We start from the raw sequence: 14,426 nt of genomic DNA, 5'->3' as shown, positions 1-14,426 counted from the left end.
GGGAGAAAAAGTGATTCACAAAAAGGAATTCAACCTACTAAGTGAAAATATACTGGAAAAAGAGAGAGCTAGGAATGAGAAATCGCTTTACAAAAGTGATTGCTAAAAACCCCTCAAAACAACCTCAGAGGTATTGCAGCCAAACTGATTGATGACAGAAAATACAATTCTAAACTTTATTAGATCACAGAGACTTGTCACCAAAATACCCTACAAAACATGTATCTTGAGAAAAAAAGAGCAAATTGTGTTTTGAGCACCCAGCCAAAAACAAAAAAAACAACCAAACAAACAACAAAAAAGGTTGATTTTTACCTGGTATCAATGAATCTCAAGGATATTCACATTTATTCATTATAAGTGACATTTGCCCCTCACCTCAGCTAGGACAGCACACAGACCATATCCACAGCCCCTTGGTAGCTGCCTCTCTAGCACCTTGATTAGTATTAGGAACCCCCAGGCCTGCACACCCCTATGCAGGGATAGGGGTTTATAGCCAGTAAATCTATGCAATCATGGATCAAGTGGCCACTCTTTCAACACTCCCACCAACAGAACTATTAAGGCACACCACTGTGGTCTGTTGCCATGGGATGTGGTTGTAGCCTGGCAATTTATCTTATCCACCTTGTTCATGTATCTGCAAATCTTTCAAAATCTGATCGATATATCTTTAGTCCACATATCATCTAACTCGTCAACTCTTGCTAAGATGTGAGTGGTCACTCCTACGGTTGGAAATGTTTAGAACTAGCTTGGTCTAAATTTACAGTCGTAACATAATTCACTTCTCAATTCTGAGTACTAAGTCTGCTTCTCGCTGAAATATCTATTTGCAAGGAGACCTTGAAAGAGTACATTTCTTTCACGTTAGGCCCGGTATTGCTCTGACTAGAATCAAAAAGAGGTTTTTTTCACTGAATTCAATAGGATTAGGATAGACTCACTTAACTAATAAATGTCTTCTTGTTTAGAGAGACTGAAGAAAGGAGCCTGTTAAATGGCCAGGCTGTGTTAGAGCATTCCAATTACTTCATCAGACTTCATATACAATAAGAAAACTTCAGCTTTGTAACAATAGACCTGTCAGCCTTCTATAAAAAGGTGTTTTTTACTTTTACCCCGAAAAGATACACAAGCTGCAATAGGATTTGGCTAGGAGATTGTCCTACTTAATTGTCTCTCTAGAAGAGAAAAGACTAGCTCTTAATTACATTCAAGTATTACTTTCTAGTCACTGTCTTTAAGATGTATCCCACTGAATCCAATCACGTATCTTCAAGAAACTACTGATTTCCTACCTTCTCTGTCAGGACAAATCTGCCGAAAACCAGTGATTATTAATGGCAGTCAGTCAGATCCAGGAAGGGAGATTGGAAATTGCAGACTTATTTGTCACACCTGAAGAAGAAAGCAGGCTTTTGTTAAACAGCTGTTCAAATAAACCTATTACTCCTAATATTAGTTCAAACTAAGGCCCAAAACAATGCTGCGACGCTCAGACCCTTTGATTTGCACAGAGCCCCACTAAAATCAATGGGGTTCCACACAGGCCTACACAGAACAGCTTACAGGACTATCACAGCTCAGTCTGTTTCAACATAGAAGAGGTTAGATGTTTATGTCAGCTTTTCAGAGTTGGCAGGAAATCTGGGTAGAGAGAAATTTAATCATTGCTCAGTCAACATTGATTTCCCTAATGAAAGAAGATATTATTCCAAGTTGAACTAAACTGTAAAGTTGTCATACAACTGAATGTAGTAAATTTGCTACCTGTGCTGTAAAAACTAGCTCCTACAATTCCCCCCCGGAAAGCAGCCTAATGTTTGCAGCAAAATTGCAAAACAATTTCCCTCAAAGTAATAAAATGCAAGGATTGAATGTCAGGATTCAACTTCTCTAGCACTATAGATTATCAGAGTTTTTATTCAGCTGACACTTTTCATATCTTAAGAGCAGGATTTAAGGAAAGTTATTTTCTTGAAAAAGGAATAAACTAAATAGAGACTTGAGTCATGTTTATGGTCTCCATTTTGAACTTTTTGTATGAGGAATTTAGTAAGAGACTCAATTTCACTAAATTAAGAATGAAATAGTGGTTGAATTGATAGGATTCCCAAGGCAAAATTCTTTTCTTTTATGGAAACTAATTTTTTTTTTTTCCCAAAAGAAGAAGAGCTTACTTTTGAGGACAAAAAACACTCTATAGTCTTGTTATTTTTTTAAATAGTTGCTATATAATTACTTTCCAGAAGGTGTATATGATGGAAAATGTATCTACTGTATACTCCATTCTTCCCCAATTGTTGGTCATGATATAGTGCCTCTATGATTAAAGCCCAATATTCATTCCAAAAGAAGTCAGGTTTAAACATCAATTAAACTATATCCCAGGTTTTAAATTGCCTTTAGCCAAAAGAATGACAAAAATAAGCACCCTCTCTTCCTCAATGTAAAGAGGTCTCTAAATATTTAACTAAAGACACCCCACAAACAAATATCAGCAAGTCTGAATATTTTCCTCTGCTCACTTTTAGCGCTTTAGTTTTTGTTTATAAGTAGGAAAGGTGTCAAATGACTGATGTCTGAAATAATATTTTCAAGTAGAAAGAAAAATATGCCCTTTTAGGGCCAAATTCAGCCCTGGTGTAACACAACTGACTTTACTAAAAATATACCTGCTTACACCTGCACTAAATTTGATCCTTAAATTGTGAAGACTGACATACTTTCTTATCAGATCAACCAGTGTGTGCAGAACCTAGGAAAGAGAAGCAGCTATGGCATCCTGAACTAAGAAATATGTTTGTGGCTTTAATAATATGCTTTGATATTCTGGACAATCTCTTCCATTTTGGCTAACAATGATTTGCCTGCATTTTGTACTATAATTCATCTGTTTACACAATTTTGAGATTATAGATGGGTGAATTTGAGATTTAAAAATACACACACACACACACACACACACACACACACACGGTTTCATCCCAGACAGTTTACCAAAATAAAAATGCTGAACCACTTCGGTGCTATAATGTAGTTAGAATACTGGCCATTTTTACTGCTTTGCTAGAATACCCCAGGTACAGGACATTGTTTATTGAAAAACAAACAAGGAGCAAGGGTCCAATCCTCAGACACGTTGAAAGCTAATTTGTATGTAAGAACAATTTTATACATACTGTGGATTATTTTGGAAATCAATTTGCAAAAAAGGCTAATGGGTTTTAGACCTATAGGGTACATTTTCAATATGTTGTGATGAAGGCACTCATACAAATCCTACTAACAAATAATGGGGTTAATGCATACACCTCTTAAACATGGATTTGAAAAAGTTCTACATTTAGGTCACACTTAAGCAAGCAGTTTAAAAAACCACCTAATATGTCAGTTAGCGATTACCCCTTCCTGCTCATATATAAGTTGATCAATGGCACTGTTCTGCCTTTCTTGAAATGACAACATCCAGAAAACAGTCATTCGGGGGGCTGATTTTATCATTTTGGTTAGGAACATACAGTTGTTCCTGTCCTGCCAAGGCCGGTGTTCTTTTCCCTTTATACTGTAAAAAAAAAATAGGCACCTTTATGTACCTAGAAAAGATGTCATACAGCACAGTTGTGTACTCTGCATACTAAAGAGATGGAGGTGAAATATATGCATGATCAGCATTTCTTCAGTAGTACCTGCACATTTTGTAGTGGCCTACTTGCTGATTTCCAAGCAGCAATACATATTCATGATTTTATATATTAGTCTGATTGTGAACGGTGCCAGATATACCCATCTGCAGAATGGAGTTCTGCTTTTGTCCACAGAACAGGTACTAAACGGCACAAGGAGCAAGCTTCTCCACTCCACTCTCCTGCCGTACCCCTTCACCCCTCTGAAGGGACCATGGGTAGTTGTCTGAGGTTTCAGTTTTCATATCCTTTTAATATTCAGTTCCTCTGAAAATGAGGCCAGAAATGTGCTAGGGTAGGTCAGTTTTCATGGTTTCTGAGATGCAGACTCTCCAGAAGGAGAGAAACAGAAAACGCACTCATTTCACATGGGCCACAGAACAGAAGGACATGAAAAAGACTTTTGTTCACTATAAAACTGAGATAGGTTAAAATAATAGAGGTGAAAGACCCTGGTACTAGTTAAGGAATAAAACCAGATATGCTTCAGAACAATGCACTGTAGCACAATGGAAGTTATGGCATTGTTCCTACAAGAATAATTGTACCAAAGAATGGGTCAATAAACACACTGGGACAGATCTTCAACTGGTGTAAATCAGCATAATTAGCTCTGCAGACTTTAATAGATCTGTGTTGACTTATACCGGCTAATGCTTTGACCTACCAGGCTTGCATATACACAATTCCCCACATGGAGACCCATAACATAACATTTCCAAAAAATACATCTGGGAAAATTCTACAGACAGTATTTTGAATATATAATTCAACAGCACAAACACCTTTTATTTGCTGTTCTTGACCAAGTAGATAGATAAAGCTTTGTTAGCAGGGAAGCTTGTATTTGTGAAAATGTTTGTTCACATGAATAGGCATGTTCATGCAAGATACTTATTCACACTGGAGCAGAAGTCACACTATGTGGCTTTGGTCCCCCATTACCCAACACAAGTAGCAAACAAACAGTGTAAAATGAAGACCCCAACAAACACTCAATTAGCCATCTAGAGGTGAATTGTTTGGATGAAGTGTACAAATAATTGCAAGCAACAAACAAAACTGTCAAAATCACAGTCCATTTGCACACCATTTTTAGAGAGAAAAGGGCTTAATTTTTTAAAATATATTGTTCATTCCAAATAATATGACCATCTGTAATGGGGATCATTAATTGAATGACAGTACATGAAAAGGAATGTCAGAGAAAGAATGTTCTATTTAATGAAACTATCTTGATTGAACTGAAACATAGAACAAGTTCTGTTATTATTGTGTTATCATAGCAGCTAGGTAATTCAACTTCTCAAGTTCACGGCTGAATACATAACAAACTACTGGCATTCCCCAACACTCCCAAGTCCAGCAGCCACCTAATAATCATGGGAGCAACTTTTATATCCAGCTCCAACAGCCTCTTAATTGCTGAATGGCACCCAGGTATTGGCCAGTGCCAGAATCAAGATTCAGGGTATGATGAACAAAAGGCTTGATCTGTTGTGGCAAGTCTTAGGCTCTTATGTTCACACTAATGCCAGGACATATCTAGCCCATGCTAAAGTTCAATTTAACTTTAACGTTCAGCATTTGTTCTTCTTCTGGTGCTATGCAAGTTAGTGTGACACTTTAATAGTTATCCATTGTATATAAACAGCCAGATCTAGGGAGATGTGAACAGAGCAGTCAAATGATGCTTTCTTGGCAGGCAGTACATGGGGCTGTAAGTGGCTTGGACTTGAACCAAGACCCCCCACCTGAGTACCACTGAACTTTGGAGAAGCTGGATTCTGGACTTAGCATCTTACATAATGGGCCAAATCAAGTTTTTGAATGGGAACAATCCCAAATTTTGGCAACTAGAATGGGCAAGAGGACAGGGGGAGGAGAGAGAAGGTGGTATATAAGGCAGCTCACCTCTCCTCTGCACACGCACCCAATGGCAGACCATGCACGGAGTGCTCCCTGCTCGGGCCCCATAAAGTGCTTGTGCCTCTCTCTGCGCCAGCCTGTGGATCTGTGATGCAGCAAAAGGAGTATCAAGTACTGCACCCCACAGAGAGTTGTAACAGAAGCTGCTGTCCTCTTGTGCACAGGGAAACTCGGAGTTGCTGTGTCGAAATGCTGGTCAGTGCTCCCCTTTGGCAAGATGGCTCTGCATCTCTCCAGTGTAGGCCTGTGCATAATAGTCTGGCCCAATGAATAGAAAAGCCAAGCACATCCCAGCTTTTCTTCAGCAGAAGAGAGGAAATGGAAGGATAAGGAAATCTTAAATTACATCAATAAAATATTGGCCAAGGCTAGCCTAGCTGGAAATATTAGGCATCCTTAGATTTTTTTTTTCTAGTCACTTAAGACAGGCAGTTAGGGTTGCCAATTTTGGTTGGATGTATTCCTGGAGGTTTCATACCATCTTTACATTCATACAATCTTTAATTAAAGATTAATCTTTAATTGCTGGAGACTCAAGGACAATTCTAGAGGGCAGGCAACCCTGAAGACGGTGCCATAGTAATAATGCTGTCAGCTGCCTGGGTATAGTGTTGCTCTAACACACATAGCTAGTAGTTATGGACAGCAATTTGAGCCTTAAAGCAGTCACTTGTCCATCCAGCCACAGGGTAAGTTTAATATTCTACCAGAGCACGTGTGACTCCTAACTCTATGGCCTTGTGGAGGTTTGGGAAGGGTTATATCTGGAGGGGAGAGGGAAATAGTAACTCATAATAAAAGTATTGATTAAAAGCTGCATGACCTCTTTGGAGTTAACTGAAATTTATGAGTCTTGCTTCAGGGAAGTAAGTGTCTCTCTGGTATATACTCTGTCAGGGTTGGTTGCAGCAAGTTACATTTTTATATTCAGACACATGGGTCCTGCTGCTAGAAAAAGGTTGGGTGAATGGGGAGCCTTAATAAACCTATTGCCTATGCCCTAAAGTAATGTAGGTCAATTAGAATTAAAATCAAAGTGATGTGGATCACAAATTACTTAAACATGAATTATCCAACATCCCCAATGAGAATTTTTTTCATTTTGTTCATAGCTGTGTCAATCTAAATAAAAATTAGAATTATACTGAATATTAAATACAGTTCAGGAATGAATGAAGTCCATACAAGTATATGAATCCCCAAGGGTCTTAAGGCCTTTTAAATTATACACAGTATTATAGGAGGATTCATTTTCTCTCTTTAAATTCTATAAACAGTATAGGCCCTGATTTTTAAAATTGTGTACATGCCATTGTGAACCTGACTTGCAAAGGTAATTATCTTAATTGCATGTACACATCAGATATACATCTAACTGCACATTTGTATATACAAATATGAGTGTATGTGTAAGTTAGGTGTGTAATTCTAAAAATCAGGTCTTGAGCATTTATAGAGGCTAGCAGGAGTTTTAGCCAAGTGGCTGAGAACGGTCAACAGCGGTGTATACTAGTGCTGGTTGAAATTCAGTTTCATTTTGACATTTAGAAATTTTGTTTTGACATTGTATTTTATTGGTTCTCGTTTCACAATATGCCAGCAATAGTAGTGCATTTCGATCCAACTGTTTCATTACAAACAGGAAACATTCTGATCTAGAAAACGATAAAATGTTTCCATCAGTATTAAGTAGCAGTTGTCCATAATGATTTAAAAAATAAATGAATTATGACATGTTAGCAGTAGCACATAATATGCACTACTTCAACTTATGTTATGAAACAATGTAAAAATAATATAAAAATCCAAACATTCTGAAATTTCATTTCAACTAAAGTTTTCCAGGATGCAATTTTTCCAAAATAAAAATGTTTCCCATGGGAATGTTTCAATTTTGATGAAAATTATATTGTCCATCAAAAACAATGACAAAAAAACTTCTGACAAGCTCTTCTGCATCCAATTCAAATTCAAACTGTAGATAGACGATCAATATTTTGCTCAGAGAACAAATATGAATTATCAGAGACAGGAAAGTTACTGTGTATGTATTGTTAAAGTGTAAAATACATCTAAATAGGGGAGCAACTGGTATATATTTTGTGATATATATATGAGCCAATCTGCATTTTACCACATGAATTCTGTGGGGTGGGGGGAAATCAAAGGACTATTTACAGCACAGTACTCCAGAAATGTGTATTTGAGTAGCACTGGGGGGGGGGGGGGAGGGGGGGATTGAATTTTATCCTCTTTTTATCTTCATTGTTCAGTACTGATGTAACAATTACCCTGAATGGGTCAGCCATCTGCAGGTACCAAACCTAGGACCTCTGGATGTAAAAACGTGTGCCCACATAAGCTAAAGGAGCAGGTCCATTAGCTTGTTCACAACAGTGGACACGAGCCTTTTTATGTGATCCAGCCACTAGAGAGAGACAAAGCTACACTTGTCCAATGAGAATAGGTTTATATGTCTGCTTCCTCTGCCACTTCAATGAATTTGGCCATTTGTTTCAAGCAGTAGACTCATGCTTTTAGTTCAAGAGGTCCCAGATGCAACTCCAGCAGATGATTCAACCAAGGGTAACATTACAAGTGGTGGTCTTTCCAAGGATATAAACTGGCATGAATCTCTCATGTTCAGGACAATCTTCCTTGGCCAGGGGAGTATAACACACTAGCACGGGGTGTCTGTGTACCCCTCTAATAGTTGAGCTATGTTTGATCCATAGTAACCCAGTATCTCTCTTTGTCCCCCACTAATGCCTGAATGATATTAAGAGTTTCACAAATCTCCTAATGGACCTAGTCCTTTAGCTCAAGCCACAGAGGTTCATGTTTTTAAATTCAGAGTTCCTGTGATTCAGTCCCCATTGAAAAATCAGTGAAGGGTATCGTTACACTGATATGTTTTTTTTCTGATGCTATTTTTATTTCATAAGAAATGAGGCCAGAAAAGTTTATCATAAGTCTTAGCATGCACTATTAGGAACCAAGAGTTGTTTTTTGAAATGAAACTGTCAAGCTGAGTGTGAATGAGGAGAATCTGAAATATACTAGGTATATGAGGGAGCAGGGGAAGAGGAGAAAGACATCTAAAGAGATGTAAAGGTTACGAGATTAAGACTGGGGAAGTATTTTTAAACTATGTGATATTAAATTATACACCCCATATAGACATTAAGGTATATAAGCATAAGGGCAGTTTTGGACTTTAGCAAGCATAAAGGGATCTTGGGGTTCTTTGTCATGTCCCACGTGCTTTGTTTTCTGGGGGAGGGGAGGAACGGAGGGGGAGGGTCCTATATCCAGATCATAGCTTGAGTAGCCAAGACGGGTGCTAACTGTTATGAGCTCCTCTCTAATCTCATATACAACAGCAAAGTCACTCTCAGGACCTCGGTGCTGTAGTCAGCTCCTGGGGAGAAATAGACAGCAATTCCAAGTAACTGTGGGGGGTCCACCGGCCCCAGGCCTGCTCCTCACCACTGTCAAATTCTTCTGGGTAGCACTATACATTGACTTGATGGGTTTTGGATCATGACCATAATCCTAAAAGAGGCTGTAGAGTAACATTTCAATGACTTTTGTAATGTGCTTGTTTTCCTTACTATTCCTATTTTTATTTCTTCTGTTTAATTAAAGACATTCAGAATGGTAATATAGGCACTTAAGCTTCTTTATGATGCCATCCTCAAAAGCCAAGCTCTTTAGTGCTATAATTGCCATCATTAGAAACACAACCCTTTATCATGTGGGGCATAATGTAGCAGGAGCAAATACATAGTAGTTCTACATATAGCCAGAAATTTCTCAGATCCTAATACATGGGTACATTGTACTTTATTCTTCACAACCATGAGATAAATGTTCAGGATGTCTCAAATGGCCTTTAGAGCATAAAATGGCTTCTTTAAATACTATGTTTTCTATTTATTTGGGACTCTCCCAGGTATCTTATATCAAGAAAAATAATGTAAGTCAAGATAAGGGATTTTTTTTAATGTTTAAATAAATATCTGTTCTGACATTGATAAATACTAAGTTTTCTGGAATCACTTGTTTAATAGAACCACCCGATTTTCTTGTAGTTTAAAAGGACTCTGAGTTCTTCCGATAAATAGGAAGCTCTATCAGAAACTGGATTAGTTCCAGTTTAATAGTTGCCTGATGGTTCAGGTAAACATCTAGCTATAGGTCTGTGACAATAGTACTCCGAGGCTAATAATCTTCTAGCCTTGTTAAAGGTGGGAAAGAACACCAAGAGGAGGATGTGCCAATCTCTCCCCCATCCCTGGTAGCAAACACATTCCAGAACACAGCAACCCTACTGGCACCCTTATCTTAGCTATGTGAAATAAGCCCAAAGTATTTTAAAAACACTCAAAATATATTACAGGAAACACTCACTCACTGGCAGCAGGACAGACTGATTAATACAATCAGTCATTTTTATCTATGAATTATATGAGCCATTTATAATGTAAATTTTAATAAGCAGTCTTTATGTAGCCTAAACCTGATTGGAAAGGTCAGTCATGGGATCACACGTTTAAGCAAGTGTAATATTAGGGCCTGATCCAAAGCTCATTGAAGTCAATGTGTCTTTCCATTCCTCAGTGGATCAGGTCCTCAATCAAATAATACTGAACACAGAAAAATCACCCTTGGAAATTTATTCTTCTCACCAAATGGTCTCAGTCTGTGGGAATCTGTTAAATTAATGCCACCTATCAAAATCACTTAACAAAGGACCATCTGAACAACAAGATCTTTTGAACAACTGAATATATATTATTTGTTAAAATGCAGTAACTTGAGCAATCAGCCATGATTGTTGACTTACCTCTAAACAATTCTTAGTTTTATCCTCCAACAATATGTCTCCTTTCCCCAACTGCTTTACAGACTTGTATGTATATAGCGAGATAGCTACCACCACTGAAATGCATTCACCTTTGAGAAGAAACTTGACAGCTGTTTAGCTGTAAATTACATTACCCAGCAGTTCAGGACAGAAAGTGAAGAATACTGAATCCAATTGAAACTGCAGGGGAAGTTATAAGCAGTGATGGGTGAAAACAGCAAATGGTATTCACAAACACTAATCCAAATAAAACCCATTAATCTACTTTGCCAATATTCACAACTCTTGTTTCACAAACATGCAGGAAATCATGATGTTATTTGCAAAGAGAGTTAGTAAAGAGCAAAAGCATCATGAAAAATAGTCAAAATAAATATTTGCTATCATTGGCATGGGAAGTTTTCCAATGGCCATTCTGAGAGGTCTTTGCAAGCTGGAACCAGGGGTGCTGAGACAATTTTTATAGTATGGGTGCTGAAAGCCACTGAACCAAACTGTAAATCCTGTATATAATGGAAACCACTTATCTCCTGCACCCCTAGCTCTAGCACAAATAGCTTCAAGTGGAAGGAAGGACGATTCCCTTTCAAGAAGAAACAAAACAGTTTTTAAAATTTGGGTTTTTTTTTTTAAATGAGCAGTAGAAGCAAGAAAGTCAAGGAGTTAGTAGAGGGTAGTGTGCAACCAATATCACCATGATAATTAGCAGAAGGAGAAGCCAAGTGGCACTTCAAAACCAGATATATGCCTGAGTCACTGGGTGCATGCATAGTCAGATGCACCCAAACAGTAAAGAGCTGGGTATGAGGACTGTCCTGGAATAAGCATCTTCTAGTTCCAGCAGAGAACCAGATCAGAAATCTGACCTTAACACAATCAGTAACACACTTTTTGCATGATTATACCCTGATTTTCAAGAAAGGGACCTAATTTAGAACACCAAAAATGACACACAGGGTCTAATTTTTAAAAGATTAGGAGTAACCACAACTATAAATAAAATCAGTAAGCGTTACAGGGTTCAGCACCTCTGAAAAATCAGGTCCGGTAAGGCCCAAATTGAGAGACCTACTCTCTCAATAGTTAGGGGTAGTGCAACTTAAAATGGTGACCCACAGATTCCATGCATGTATCCAGCAGATACTAGGAACAGCACATCTATGTGATGCGGCAAATATACTGCGGCTTCCCAAACGCTAGTGTCCATAGTTATGGCTCAGATAATTAAATGAGTCAGACACAGATTTAAACCACAACATTTTCAACTAGAACCACACATTCATATGCACATGCTGTTACTTTTTGTTAATGTGACTGTGACAAGTCATGGTCAGTAAAGTCTGCCAGTAAATCAGTTGTAGCTTTGCTCTCTCCTTCAGTGAGAGAGGAACCCAGGTGTTTTTAAGTTTGTGATTGCCAAATATAATGCTTTTTCTTAAGCAACAGCTGACACTGCTTACCTTCTGATATATGGCAGGATCACAGCATATTGTTGTGTGGCTCCAGGCCTGTGATATAGATCACCTTTTCATCCTTTATGTAAGCAAAATATTTATAAATTTGGACTGAGGGGTTGCTGGAGTGGATTTCAGGATTTGACCCTGGGAGTGATTAATTAACATATGTATTTTTAAATTAACTGAACTGGTACTTCCCAAAATTCACTTTTGTTTTCTATAGTGCATTTATCTTTTGGACAAGATATCATTGTTAAATATCTTAGTAAAAACATCAGCAAAGAATTCATAACTCTTTGGCTGTTCTGTAAATGCTTTCATACACAGATATCTGTATTTACACTGTCAAACATAACTGTTTAATATTTATGTGAGTACAATCAAAACACTAGAAGATAGATCTTTGCCATTTGTTGAGAGAATTATGCATTCCTATTAAAAAGATTTACCACATACATAGTCCCTCCATTTAATAATGCTTATCTTTAAAATAATCAACGAAATATTTAATCCGTGTCTAAATGTCATTGTAAATGTCAGAGAAGAAGCCTTTGAATAGCAAAAGGCAATCTTATCTTCTGTACCTAAAATCTCAGGCAAGGCTGTAAAGGTTGAGAAAACATAACATGGGCGTACATTTTTCATCTTCCTGTACAACCTCCATCACATTTTAAACCATCTCTCAGAACAGTAAAGTCAAGAGTTCTCAGTTTTGCTTGTTATGAAAACGGTTTCTAGCATATAAAGAGGGAAAAGAGGCCTTTTGCAGTAAGTTTAAGGGAACACAAATTGTGTTGACACAGCCATGGACAATCAGTTTCACCTGTACATATCCAGCAGTCTAGCATGAATAGTTGCCATTCTGGGAAGTTGTCAGAGTAAGAAACTCATCCAAAAGGTATAAGAAACCAGTAATACAGAAAACATGCATATTGAGACAGACATCCACTGACAAAAATGATTTAAGCCTGTAAAGTGCATGATTATGAATTATTTACCCCCCTCTCTCTCTCCCTCCTCCCATCTCCCCCTCCCTCCGAAGCCAGGCCCTCACCATGATATCAGAGCACTTGATTTAGTGTGGGTTGCGATATTTGTTATGGAAGGGTTTTTGTTTTTTTAAGAGTGAAATTTTATCCCTAACCAATTGAAGAGATATCATCATTGGATAATAGAATATTTATTAGAATACAATATTATCACAGGACAATAAATTCCACTGTCATATAAACACCCAGGGAAAGCCCAGGAATTGATTGGAGCAAACTCCAAGAAAGGGCTGAGGTGCATCTTTTTCAAGTTCTAATGTAATATTTTACTCTTCTATGCAACCTTCCATCTGAACATTCCATCTCAGAATGCTTTCAAAGTTTCAATGAATTAAGCTTTGCAACACCTCTTGGGAGAGGTAGGATTATCCTGATTTTGCAGATGGTAGAGAGAGGTTAAGTGATTTGTCTTAAGCCACAGAGTACTTTACTGAGAGATCCAGGAGATGTCAGCTCCATTCCTAACAGTTACTCTTGTGTTTTAACCACTAGACAGTGCTTCATAAGAAAAAGTTTATCAGTGCACTTTCTACTATTCCAAATAATTTATGTTAACCTGTTGCTGATAGACATTGGTGAGCTAAAAGTGGCAGTGGCTCACTTTACCATGATTAGAGAACTGCACTGTAATGCATTTACAGAATATTCATCCAGCTTATTTATAAACAAATATGTATTCTCATGGCCTCTTTTAAAAAGATTACTATATTTGTATTAATAAGAGAGTTCCAGGTGAATTCTTAAAAACAAAAAATCTTTTATCACAAAATAAGGCTTAAGTGTACTAATATCTGCAGGATTGGTTTCTCCTTTCCTCCTTCAAATTGCCCTTAGCATCAAATAATGTATTTAAGTATTTTTACCTTAGCATAAAGTGTTAGATGATTCTCTTTGGAGCTGGGAAAGGGCCATGTTTGCTGCTGGTTGAGAAACTCCATTTTGAGTCAGGTGGAAGGGGCTGATTGGTCAGAAACAGAACATATGTTAGATGCAAGGCTAAGAACCTACACAGCTGGTCTTTAGCACTTGGTCAGCTCAGTTTAGCCAGAACTTTGTTTCAGTCCTGAGGAATTCATTCCAACTTGGGGTTTAATATAGCTCAAAAACTTAACTCCAACCTAAAAGTTTTGTTTAGCTAAGGAGCTAGTTTTAGCTTTAAGAGCTTACTCCAGTTCTAAGAGTCTATTAGACTGTTAGAAGTGCAACCCAGACAGAGACTCAATTGGTAGATTTCAGTTAGAAGCCTTTTTGTCTTAAACAGGGGATTTATTAAAAGATGTTTATTTCTTATGAAGCTGCTATTAGAACTTTGTAAACTAAATTTTAAAATTCTGCAGGAAACTTTACAGTCCCTTATTTTCTATAGTTTTACTTTACTTCCTAACTTTTTTTGCTCTTTCCCTTCACTGCACTTATGAGTCTATGATCC

General features: G+C 37.6%; 2 long non-coding RNA genes across 5 annotated transcripts in view; both read right to left on the bottom strand.

Moving 5' to 3' along the window:
* LOC137154175 (uncharacterized) overlaps positions 1-13,897 on the bottom strand; it is a 65,896-nt gene extending 51,999 nt beyond the window's left edge. For 3 of the 4 annotated variants that reach the window (XR_010920123.1, XR_010920125.1, XR_010920122.1), the window contains exons 1-2: positions 13,861-13,889; positions 1,305-1,404 (exon numbers count right to left, since the gene is read on the bottom strand). This is a non-coding gene — a long non-coding RNA (uncharacterized lncRNA). Of the gene's footprint in view, positions 1-1,304; positions 1,405-13,860 lie in introns of all 4 variants that reach the window. The other variant, XR_010920124.1, reaches the window with a different exon arrangement.
* Positions 7,182-12,025, bottom strand: LOC137154174 (uncharacterized). The gene is made up of 3 exons (XR_010920121.1): positions 11,952-12,025; positions 10,471-10,671; positions 7,182-7,276 (listed from the first exon to the last, which is right to left on the bottom strand). It is a non-coding gene; the product is annotated as an uncharacterized lncRNA (long non-coding RNA).
* Positions 13,898-14,426: the final 529 nt, after the last annotated feature.

Source organism: Emydura macquarii, unplaced genomic scaffold, assembly GCF_026122565.2.
Source record: "Emydura macquarii macquarii isolate MOO-44397 ecotype Brisbane River unplaced genomic scaffold, CSIRO-AGI_Emac_v2 contig_1253, whole genome shotgun sequence".
Taxonomy (NCBI): Eukaryota; Metazoa; Chordata; order Testudines; family Chelidae; genus Emydura; species Emydura macquarii.
Note: the sequence above shows the minus strand (reverse complement) of the source record. Positions and strands in the feature narration are given on the sequence as shown.